At 40.0% G+C, this 12,160-nt stretch overlaps 1 protein-coding gene across 3 annotated transcripts in view; it reads right to left on the bottom strand.

Moving 5' to 3' along the window:
- numb (NUMB endocytic adaptor protein) overlaps positions 1-11,668 on the bottom strand; it is a 36,909-nt gene extending 25,241 nt beyond the window's left edge. For all 3 annotated transcript variants that reach the window (XM_087779411.1, XM_087779412.1, XM_087779410.1), the window contains exon 1: positions 11,479-11,668. The gene's annotated coding sequence lies outside the window, so the exon portion shown is untranslated. The remainder of the gene's footprint in view (positions 1-11,478) is intronic.
- Positions 11,669-12,160: the final 492 nt, after the last annotated feature.

Raw genomic sequence — 12,160 nt, forward strand, 5'->3', positions numbered from 1 at the left:
CAACGTTGCTAACGAAAACCAAACACACCCTGAGATCAAGTGCAGGTGATGATGAAAGAGGATGTCGACAGGAAGCGTTTGTGCTCGCGCTACCGTTTGGATGCCTCATTGAATCCAACTTCCAGCCAAACAATTCCAAACTCGTTCAATCTGTTGCCTTGCCCTCACTACGACACGAGAACTCCCGTTTCCCCGAGTGTGACACAGCTGTCTGGGACTGGGGTGAAACCTAAAAGAAAATTGGATCCAGAGCGTTTGCACCGGGGATATTAAGTTACACCCCAGTACCAAAACCTCAGCGTGTATAATTATCTGTGGATCTCGCATTAGTGTGCGGTCACGCTCGTGTTTGTGTACAAAGTATCTAGGAGCGGTCGGTCACAACATTCAGACGAATCACTGCAACAGCAAATGGAAAATGAATCCATCCTCCTAACACGGGCGAACACACAACCCACTGCAACATCTAACGTTACCATCAAATACTTGCCCTGCTTTTGCACCGAGGCGTGGCACATCACCGTCGAATGAGACGTTAGGATATTAAAAAAAACGGCTTTTCTTTCAGGTCTATCGAGTTGAAAATAAGACATTTTAACTTCAAATATAACATCAAAAGAGAGAAGCGTGAGGGCCATAATACTACACACTTTGTGCCTTGAGGAAATATACTTACTGTTACTAATTCACCAAACCCCAACAAACACCGTTAATACGTGATTTATTACAACTGATTATGGATAGCGGACAAGAGAAGAGCAAATACTACTACATTTTAGTGCCACCACTTAAAGTAGACTCTGCATCTGTGTGCTTCCAAAAAGGTAGTGCGCAGTTTATAAAATAAACATAGTAAGATAAAGAGGAATTGTGCTAATTCTATGGAAATACCAAACCAAATAATGCTTCTTCTTCAAAATCCAACATGCAAAAGTAGAACTTTAACTGTGAAAGTTATTATTACCTTCTTTAGCAGCATGACAGCAAAGGATAGGGCTAAACTGGACAGCCTTATTAAGAAGGCCGGTTACGTCCTAGGGCGCCCCCTGGATCCTGTGGAGGAAGTGACTGGGGGGAGGATACGGAGCAAGCTGGCCTCCATGAGGAAGAACTTCTCTCACCCTCTCCAGCACACACTGAGGGCATTGAGGAGCTCCATCAGTGATAGGATGCTCCATCCCAGGTGTGTGAGGTAGAGGTACCGCAGGTCCTTCCTCCCTGCTGCCATCAGACTCCACAATAAGAACACACCAGGATAATTATTTAACTGCACCTTTCTTGTTATTTTTGTAAATATGATTGTGTATATAATATAGTGCAGATTTATTTTCTATTCTATTTAGATTTTTTCTTTTCTTTCTAATATTTTCTTTCTGGGTGTTTTATTTTTTTTTGGTATATTGCTCTTGCTGTTGTTAAACCGAATTTCCCCTCGCGGGACAATAAAGGATTCTGATTTACTAAAATTCTAATTATACCAAGTTGAAATTGACTAGGATACCTTCGGGTAATTCAGAGAATTTGAAAGTAAAGATCTAAAGATGTAAGCTAAGCTACATTGTTTAAAGTTGCAAGCAGGACAAAACCTAAGAAATAAAAACAGATATTCTTGCATCACATTCTAGCTCTGGTTGAATCAGCAGTTGTGGTCAATGCGGACGAATGATGGTCACACTACAGAAGAGACTCTCGAGGAACACTTTGAACATGTGCTCCTAGTCTGATATCTACCTCGTGGTTTTCTCCAAGAGTGACTGGCCAAAGTCCAAGTCACCACAACTCGCTTTAAAAGAAAGACATTGGTGTACGAAGGTGAAAATAGATTCTACAATTACAGTACATGTCTGCACCAGGGAGAGACAAACTGCTTCCTTCAGGACAAACAAGTCTGACGGTCCTCGTGTAGGTTAGCATGAAGGGCAGGGTTGTGAAAACAAATGACCGAAACAGGAAAGGAGACCGTGAGGATGGCGTCAGGCTTATATTTGGGCTCCGGCATTTATTAGTCAAATCTTCCGATGGCCAACCGTCTGAGTTTGCTCACTACTGACAGCACAGTCATTTGTGAATAAGAGCCCAGCAGGGAAACTTGACAGACTTCTTTTAGGGTTTGCAAAACACATCAATTACTGTGTCAATCACACGCCGTCTCTTTCACAAACCAGATTAGAGATTGGTGCACAATGTCTCAAAAACAACGTAACATTTTTGCTGAATATACGTAGAATAAAGAGGGGTCTCCAACCTTTTTGCAACTACTTGTGTGGGCAACCATCAGTTTGATACACACTTTAGTAATAACTTTATATATATTTTTGAATTATATTCCTCTATAACACCAATGACGTTATTCTTTCTTCAGTAATTACAGATGAGGCAACAAGAAAGGAAAGATATTTAGATGGTTATTGTGTGAACACTATCTTTTGAACAGGGGCTACCCGTTGACTAGATGAATGCTAAGTCCTCCTACTGGATTTTATCCTTTATTTAGTCAACTTCTTTATCGTGTGTATCCTATTTTGTAGAGCTGTAAGCAAATATCAACACACTTGAATATCGCAATATTTTTTCCACGATGTTGTATCGACATTAAACAGCAATGTATTTTTTTTTTCTGGGGCAAAGAAACCTTGAAATCCTTTGAAAACCTTCCGATGACTGAGGATGAGAGGATACAGTGACTCCAGCAGCTTTTAAAGCTGATGTTTGGACATATTTTGGTTTGAAAATAAATGAAAGCAGTTACAACTGAGGACGAGGGGATACAGTGACTGCAGCATCTTTTAAAGCTGATGTTTGGACATATTTTGGTTTGAAAACAAATGAAAGCAGTAACAACTGAGTACGAGAGGATACAGTGACTCCAGCCGTTTTTAAAGCTGACGTTTGGACATATTTTGGTTTAAAAACAAATGAAAGCATTTATAACTTTGTCAAGAGTCATGTGGTCTGTAGATTCTGTAACACCAGAGTCAAGTACTGGACAATACAAAAAATATATCCTTGTTCCTAAAGTACCACAATACATCATATTTTTCTCCTGTATCATGTTAAATCATATCACCAGAGTCTTGCCAATACACAAGCCTAGTTTTTTGACCAGATTACCAAGTAGTAATGTGCAATGATAAGACAAAAACCAAAGAGGAAAACCTACTATTTAACAAAGAGACAAACCTTGTAGGGGATCAATACTACATAGAGAACCAAGGCTGGGCCCGAGTGTCAATATCACAGCCAGCTTATGTGTACATGGCGCCGCACTGTCATTTGTCAGTTTCAGCCACTGACAGCAAACGTGGACAAGAGTGTGTTTGAGTGTCAGTAGCAGTGTTTGTCTAACGGTGGGGGTGATGAAAGGATGGAGAGAAAGAGGAACCTCACGCTGAAGACTGACATGCAATATCCACACCGGCTCTCTAATCTGTCCAAAGTACACAAAAGAACTGCGTCCACGCAAGTCCTCACTCCTGGAAGGAAAAAGCATGCTTTTCCAGAACGACGGTGGATCTTCACGACTGCAACAAAGATGACCCGGATCGTAACATGAGGCCACATGATGCAAGGGAGGGTGCATTGATGTGGAGAGTCGACCAACCAAACAGGTCTGGCGGGTTGAAATTGGAGCTGAAGTTTTCTTCGCAGCTCATGAGCCGCTCACTTATTCCAGGAATTCTTTTCACGTACCTGTGCTCTGTTCTTTGTATCCTGTTAAGCTATTTGTCAGGCCGAGGTTAGACGACCCAATTCAAAGTTGCTCGACTGATAGAAAGTTACTGCCGTTGCCCTTTGAATGTTTATCCTTAAAGGCTACACCAGGTCAAGACAACACCAAAATAACGCTTGAAAACAGAAAGGTATTTATAACAGTAAACAATTCAATCTTTATATCCCAAAGGAGCAATAAACATCTTTTTATAAACACATGCCACATTAATCCGTCAATGCAGTGAGAGCCATAATGAAAGTTTTCTTGTTTTTAGTGGATATTTCTGTTGTTACGAGAAGTTATGTCGGATAATAAAGGAAAGAACGATGTAGACATCTCAATTTTATATGCGACTTAAATAAAGCAAACCAGGAATGAATGACAGAAACTTTATAAGTTAAAATAAGATCCATCACATAACATTCATTTCCAACATTACGCTACAATACACCTTTTTTTCTTTTAGAAAATATATATTTTAACGTTGTTCTTTCTGGAAATATCTGGGAGTGCAATTTTCTTTAGCTAGAATGTCAAGAGATAAAACTTTCTTTACGATCTTCAGGCGAATATACAGTGGAAAACTACAGCAACGGCCTTGAACATCGTTGTCAAAATCCATAGTGAAGATTTAAACAAGAAAAGTTAAATTGCAAATTTCAAATCAGCATGTCTCTCAAACAAATCTGTGAATAATCTTGGAAGGTTTCTCTTCCTACGCCAGAGATTTGCACACGGCCCGACAGAGAACTGCAATTGATCAGTGAAACAGATTGGAGAAGACGTCAGTGAACTTATCCCGGGTGAGCCGTCACTCAATGGTCAATCAGATTTGTAAAGATGTGGCGCTGTCGCTGTGATCCTGCTTAATGAGAAAGAAATTCCTCTGGAAGAGGAAGAAAAAGACACCCCGTCATTCCTAATGAGAAGAAATAAAGCCGACAGACATGGAGAATGTCCCGTGTTGGCGGGAAGACCGGTCAGCTGAGCAGAGAAGAAGAAAAGGGGGATGGAAAATTACCAGAGTGCCACGATCAGCTGGGTACGTTTGACGGGTCAGAACCACGGCACCGGAGCTTCGGGGTAATAGTCGGTCCTCTGAGATGGGATTGTGCAGCTGATGGTTTACAGACCAGCAGCTGCACGTCAGATTTCCAAGCAGCATGCTGCAGCGAGGAGGTTGCCAAATGGATGACCAGCCAGCATGTTTCCCTCCCGTCAGCTCAGCAATAGAGCGAACTTGCAAGCCGACAACTGCGACGGAGACTTTCCGACTGTGTGCAGTTGCAAAGCGCTGATAACGGAATTATTTCGGTACTCTTGCAGTTTTATAGAAGGGGGCAAACAACTGACAGCGTGTCACGGAAATGCACATGGCTTGAGAAGATGTTATCATGGATTTTTATTACCCAAACTAGGGCTGGATATTGATCCAAAAAAGGTCTACATCAGTTCTGTTACCGATGCCTTTTATTTCGATACCAGTTATTAAACAATACTTTTTTCATCATCAATTTTATAATCTCAAGTCAAACAACGTAAAGCAATTTATTTATTGAAAAATAAACAATACATTTCCAGTGCAGACTTGCTTACAAAGTACAAATCAATCTGTTCACAGCCTTTGTCACTTAAGAGTTTTGGTGCCACAAAGGAACTAGGAACTAAGTTCTATACCAAGCCCTAACCTACACTTATCTTTAGATAAAAACATTTATTTTATATAATAATATAACAAAAAATAATATCCAAATATAAAGAATAAAGTGAATAGTCAGAGACTGTAAATGCTTCATTTTGAAATTCTGTGCAAAATATTTTATGAAACTTAACTGAACTGTTGAATCTAAAGTAACTTGCAGTCCAGAATCCAAGCGTGTGCACGTTTTGGTCTTGTGTAACTACTATGCATCTGAGCCAAAGTCCACTTGTTCTAGTCTATAAAATGATAAAATTAACAACAGGGTTCCATTAGTCAGAGGAAGATTCCCACCAATTCCAAATAATGATTATCTGATGTTCAGGTAAACAAACTATAGAGAGGTTAAAGATAAACAATAATTTCCGCTTGCTTCTTAAATCATTTCTGAAGAGATTTCATCGCCGTACTTCTTTTGTTTGTAGGATGATGAATCTGTGAGATAAGTGGAACTGGTAGCTTATCTATGTTCTTCCGTCGCTTCAGTACACAATTATCACGGCAGCTTACAGTTCTCGGTGACAGTACAGGCACAGGTGTTTTCACACTGTGTGTGTTCACATTTGTTCTCCGCTGAACAAGCTCAAATATGACATGATCCAGTCTCATGCATCATCAGGTCTAACCCTGGTTAGTATGGATCTGGGTCTGATAACGCCATCCTACCATGGAACTAACTTCCTATCAAAAAGCCCTGGAAAAATTGTCTCCGGAAAATCTTGTTGTGCGACATTTTTGCAATTCATCAGCTTCGACAGAAATGCATGCGTTTCCGTTCTTACAACCACAGCATTCGTTATCTTGACGTTTAAAGAAAAAAAGCCACTATGCTTCCTTTTTGTAACTGAAATGTGTTTTTTTTAACACATTTATCTCCACAAGGGCCATCAAGCACAATCGTAGAGGAACACAAAAACGAAAAGAACTGCCCAAGTTGTGTTAATATTGTTTGTTTTTTTAAGAATGAGTGCATCATTCAACGATAACTGGTCTTGTACAGCTATAGGACAGGAATGCAATTTCCCCGCGTGCCTTGAGCTGGACGTACAGGCCTTCTATTCCTGTCCACGGGACAAACAATGGATTCATTCAACACATAGATATGGTGTAAAATGATAACATTTCCATGAAGAATACAATATTTCCTATCGACTTACAGGACTCTTTCCATTCTGACCTTTTTTTTTCCTCAATACGTCACCGAGGCCGGTTACTTGGAAACGAGTGCCACGCCGGCGTTTATAGGCGGCGATCTTGACGACAGCATGTATACTCACGAGGATCCAACCCCGGTACTACCGATGATGATAATAAACAGGAAACGGTGTGCAGTGCAGACTGTGTGTTGAAATAATTCCACTGACTCACACTGATAAGGCGTCATCGAGGTGACTCAGATCACAGGAAGACGTTTGTAAATCGACAGGCGGTTTTGTGACAAGATAAGGGCCGACAGAAACATTTTGCTAAACAAGCCCCAAAAAAATAAATGAATCAATTAAATATCAATATGTTTTAGATGTGGATTTAATAACATTTATGGTATTGTTACTGATAACAACTAATCAAATCAAATTGGAAAAATACAAATTTCTTACAATATCAATTATCTTAAACTATTTAACTTACTAAATAGACCAAAACAAATGTAAACAGGTATATTTAGATGACAAATGTGTCATCTTTAATTCCATGTTTATAGTCTTAATTACAAATTGGTTGTTATTTATAGGACAAAAAGAATGAATGAATGAGGTCAACAATCCAAAGTGACTCACACCATTGCTCTAGTTTCTCTTTGCATAAGCACTAATGGTCACCTGATCCTGAGTCAGCTGTAATTAAACCAGAGACCACTGAATAAACCATGAGTTGCTTTAGCCTAGAAGTCTGTGGCGTCTTCTGAAAGGTTAACACCGAGTGAGATCGTGATCACAAAAGCCTTCGTCGGTGAAACCAGTGCAAACCTGAATATTGACTTCTTCCATATAGCACCGTTCCCCAGACCCCCCCCCCACCTTCAACCTGACGTGAAACAACCTGGTCAAGGAGATCAAAACTCCCCCTGGACCTCATTAAAACCTCAAAAGTGGTCCCAACTGGAAAGACAAATAACTGCAATTAGAAAACAGTTTTCAACAGTCATGCATGTGCTGACATCGTATTACTGAAGGACCTACAGATACTGCAATGTTTGCGAAACTAGAGAACATCTAATGGGAACGTAATGACTAATGAAAAGATTAAAAAGAGGACCAAATACACAAGAGTAATGTAGATATTGGCACATCTGCTTGTGTTAAGTGACGAAGCATATTTTGATAAGTCTCAGAACTCATAATTTCACAGACGCAGTCGGACCTCAGTGCTTTCACAATATCGATTTAATGCAATAAAACAGGGCGATTGTAACATCCACGAGTGGTCTTAAGTGCTTAATGACTTCAGACTGACACAAACAACACTCCCTGGTGTTTACGACTCACAAGGTACAAGTTGAAAAGTACTCCACAGTTGCATCAAACCTATTTTAGGTTTCTTGTCTTGAAACGGGGTCAGCGGCACATTTGAGATCTGGATTCTTAAGCCTCCCCTCCGGTTGAATCTCCTCGCACTCTATCTGCCTGGATATCATCCCAAGAAGCTCTGCAAACACACTGCTGTGTGAGATACCTTCTCCCGACCATTTTGTATCTCAATATTCAACAGGAAACAGGATCACCATAAAGAAATGTTTCGTGGTCAGAATGTGTCGACTAGTGGTGTTATCAGTCGGGATGTATCACCGTCCAAGAAAAAACCTCCTGATCGGGGAATGTGGGGGATAAAAACCAAGCAGGAAAAGAGACACAAGTGAATAAATGATGACCTGACAACTTTACAGCTGCAGTAACAGTAGGAATTACGGCCAGCCTCAATTGTTTGACCCACACAAGGTAGTGATTTATGTTCACAAGGACCTGACATAAGTGTCTTGCATACACAACTCTAAAGAAAGGGTACGTAGAAAAATGGGGTGAACTCATGGAGGGAATTGTTTAGAGGGAGTTGATTCTGAAATATATTAATATTATTTGTTTTTAAAAAGCTCTATTTAAGTGACGTATGGTCATATGAGGTCCACCTGCTTTTCATGCAGCTAAAAACCATCTCGTCCAGCAGATCAACTAGTTTTCTTTTTGTTGATGGCAGAGGCTTTTCAGAGATTCCTTTTTTATTTAAAATTAAATCATAAATTAATACTACATAGTGTAACTAGTTGGGCTTTCTCAGTAGGAATTGTGCTTGAAGTGATTATTCTGGTAACGCATTGTATTTTTGTGTCTTAAGTTAACTATTATTTTTAAAACATTATTCAATGTGGCTGTGAGGTTTGTGTTGTGTAACTTAATGACACTTATTCTGTTTATATACGCGTCTATATCTTTTACAACAACGTTATACATAAAGACACATTTGAAAGTTAGTAAAAGAGTCTTACAATATTTTAGACAAATATATTTCACGCTCTGGCCTCCTGACTAGTTTGGATTAACAACCAAAGCATTTTAAATGTCTACAACTCACAATGTATGTTTACAAATGACATCAGCGGCTCCACCTCCAGGGCTTCTTTGTATTGAATCCAACGGACCGTGCCTGCAGCACATGACGGGTGTTGTTAGAGATAGCCGGTCGGTGCCTTTGCAGCCAGAAACATGACGTACGAGACGGCACCGTCAGCGTCTTGCACACACGCCGTACGTAGATGATTCAGATCCATGACGACCCATGATGCCGGCAGGACGACAGAACATCCTGTCCTCTGAATCTGCATTTTATTTAGAATGAGAAGGCAGGTCGCCCCTTTTTCAGAGAACAGCTTCCTTCTCAACTGTGATCTTCACATGTTGGCAGTGACGCAACACACACACACACACCCCTGTGCGTCGATGACGTGCAAGAGTGTATTCTTGAAATGCAACAAAAACTCATGTGATCCGCTCATCGCTGATATTATCCAACAAAACATTTAGTTTACTTTCAGACTTCTTGCCATAGGGACAAAAAGGCCAATTCTTCACTGACATTCTAAAGCATTAACTGCATTATATTTGAAACTGTTATATCGAAAAGTATAGAAGTACGAGTTCAAACACTCACTTCTCAAAGGTCACATCAAGGCATCTTTTTAAACAAGACCACCATTCTCCAGGAGTAGAAATACTGCTGCTGATATAAGACTTCTTTGTACGAGGCTGTAAACACAAGTTATCTCCAGGCATTTAGCAGCAACAATATGTTTCGTCATGTGTACCGATGAACCAAAAGTTACAAAAGGTGATACCGATCAAAAGATAAAAAGAGGAACATCCACTTTAGACGGACGGTGCAAAAAACAACTTGTATCTTCCAGTGTTGACATCACATCTCAGATTCTTTTTTTTTGTTTAAAGAAAACCGCCCTGAACTGGACCCATGCTTTCCGATGCAACGGGCTATCAAGGTTCCACGGGGTCAAAAGTGTGGCCCTTTGCTCACCTCATCATCACGCAGCAGGTTTATCTGCCCGTGTTGCATCACTGCTTTGTATATTCACATGTACGGCTCGCTGCCAAGAAGAAGGGAGAAAAAAAAAAAAGCCTCTCCTTAAGAAGACGGCTCACCACGGAGAGTAACTCCAGTTCCACCCACAGAGTGAATCACAAAGCTTTGGACTGAAACTTGTTCACGCTTTCTCATAAACTGCTGAAAGACCAGCAGAGTGGGTTTGAAAATCAGGAATCCTCCCTTAGTTACTTTTTGGCCAAAAACATTCATCCGCATACATTTCAACAACATGTTGTTTGTCACAACACGTATGAACCCCGAGAAGCCATTTAACCGGTTCACATAAGACGTGTTTATTTGTTCAGGCTTTTCCTTGATTTTCTGGAACTCCTGTTGTGTTATCAGTTGTATCTTGCCTTTTAAAGTATATACTTTATTAAATATTGTTTTGATTGTTTAAGCGCTTTGTGACCCTGGTCTGGAAAAGCACTACACAAATAAAAATTACTTACTTACTTGCATACAAACACTTTGTGGACATTTATCCAAAAAGGTTATTTCTAATTATCCGATATTTTAAGTGTTAAAAGCACAAATGAAAGATCATGTGCAAGAAAAACTAAGAAAAACTTCCTAGTAAGATCTGGATTTTTTTTTTTTATAAAGGTCAGGATACGCAATTGAAAAATAAAACCCTTGTACTCCTGGTTATTTACTCAGTAAATCGCTTTAACACTTGGAAATGTGAACTGGATTAAAGAGACTCAAATCACACAGCATCGAGAAAACCTACAAAAGAGAAAAAACAAGTATGTGTATTCAACTCCAACCAGAACTTTTTCGGTCCAAAACATCGATAAAAACGGTAAGAGGAAAATAAACACTTGTTATTATTGAATGAAAACAACATGTTTACCAATTTATCTCCCACTTAAACCGACAAACCCAGAGGGACATTCTTTGCAGTTCATCTTGAAGGTGTTAACCTGACAACTTCTGAGTGATAACACAACTATCTGGCGTTAAAAAAAACACACATATTGCTCCAGAAACCAGGAGAATATCATCGCCATATATGCCAGTGTGCGAGACGTGAGCGCACTACTAAAAAATTCGGTGTGAAAACTATGAGTCATCGTTTTTTTTCTTCTTTCTAATGATAGCTGAACAGATGTCTTCTCGGACACACTTGCCAAGTCACAATAAAAATAGTCAACAAGCTGCCTGTGCCAAGTATCCTCGACAAATAGCCATGACTTGTCTCGTTGTTCCTCAAACGTGACTAATAAAGTTAATTTAAAAAGTTGAGAGCTGCTAAGCTACTTCACTTCGCGGCTAACAATTACTGCAGATAATTCAGAAAATGGATGATTTAACGTGTGTTTTTTGGGGTTTATAGTTCGGGGGGAGACGTGAAGGAGTTGGATAAGTGTTGGTATTCGGGCTCTTTTGCGGGTGCAGCGGAGGGGCGTCAGTACACAAGCTAATGCTAACAAGCTAACGAGCCGTACCTGGCAGGTTGAGCGGAAACACGTACCTTCTGTCGCCGACAGACGCGGACCTGAACACCGCCTTCCCACGCAGCGTGTGGAGCCAAGAGCAGGGGAAACGGTAGAGGAAAAATCCAGAGAGAGGAGTTTGTTTTGTTGATTGTTTTTTTAAAAAAAAGAAGCCTCACAGTTGCGATCGGTTCAGCTGCCGCCGACCGCTGCTGCTGAATGGCTGCTGCCGACGAGCTCAACCAAACCTGGTCCCTAGCAACGCCCCGCCCCGCCGCGCCCTGATTGGTTGACGAGCAGGGAGCGGAAGTGATGGACGGACGATGGCGCAACCTGGAGCCAAAGTGTAAAACCTGCAGCTAAAGGTGAGTTTAAATCACGTTAATGCAGGTTTAGAACGTATTTTAAAACTGTATTTAGTGAGTGTGATTTGTTTTAGATGTTTAAACCCTGATTTTACTTTAATATTTATTTTGTAAATAGATCAGCTTCTAGTTTCTTTCTCAGTTTTATAAAATTAAACTATGAAAAAAACGGATATTTACGGATATTTACTTTATTATCAACCTTATTAATCCACTATAGATCATCTATTATTTATTTTATTTATGCATCTGTTTATTTTTATGCCATTGTAAGTAAGTAAGTAAGTACTTTGTATTTATATAGAGCTTTTCCAGACCAGGGTCACAAAGCGCTTAAACAATCAAAAACAATACT

The sequence above is a fragment of the Callionymus lyra genome, chromosome 18 (genome assembly GCF_982586985.1).
Source record: "Callionymus lyra chromosome 18, fCalLyr1.hap1.1, whole genome shotgun sequence".
Lineage (NCBI taxonomy): Eukaryota > Metazoa > Chordata > Actinopteri > Syngnathiformes > Callionymidae > Callionymus > Callionymus lyra.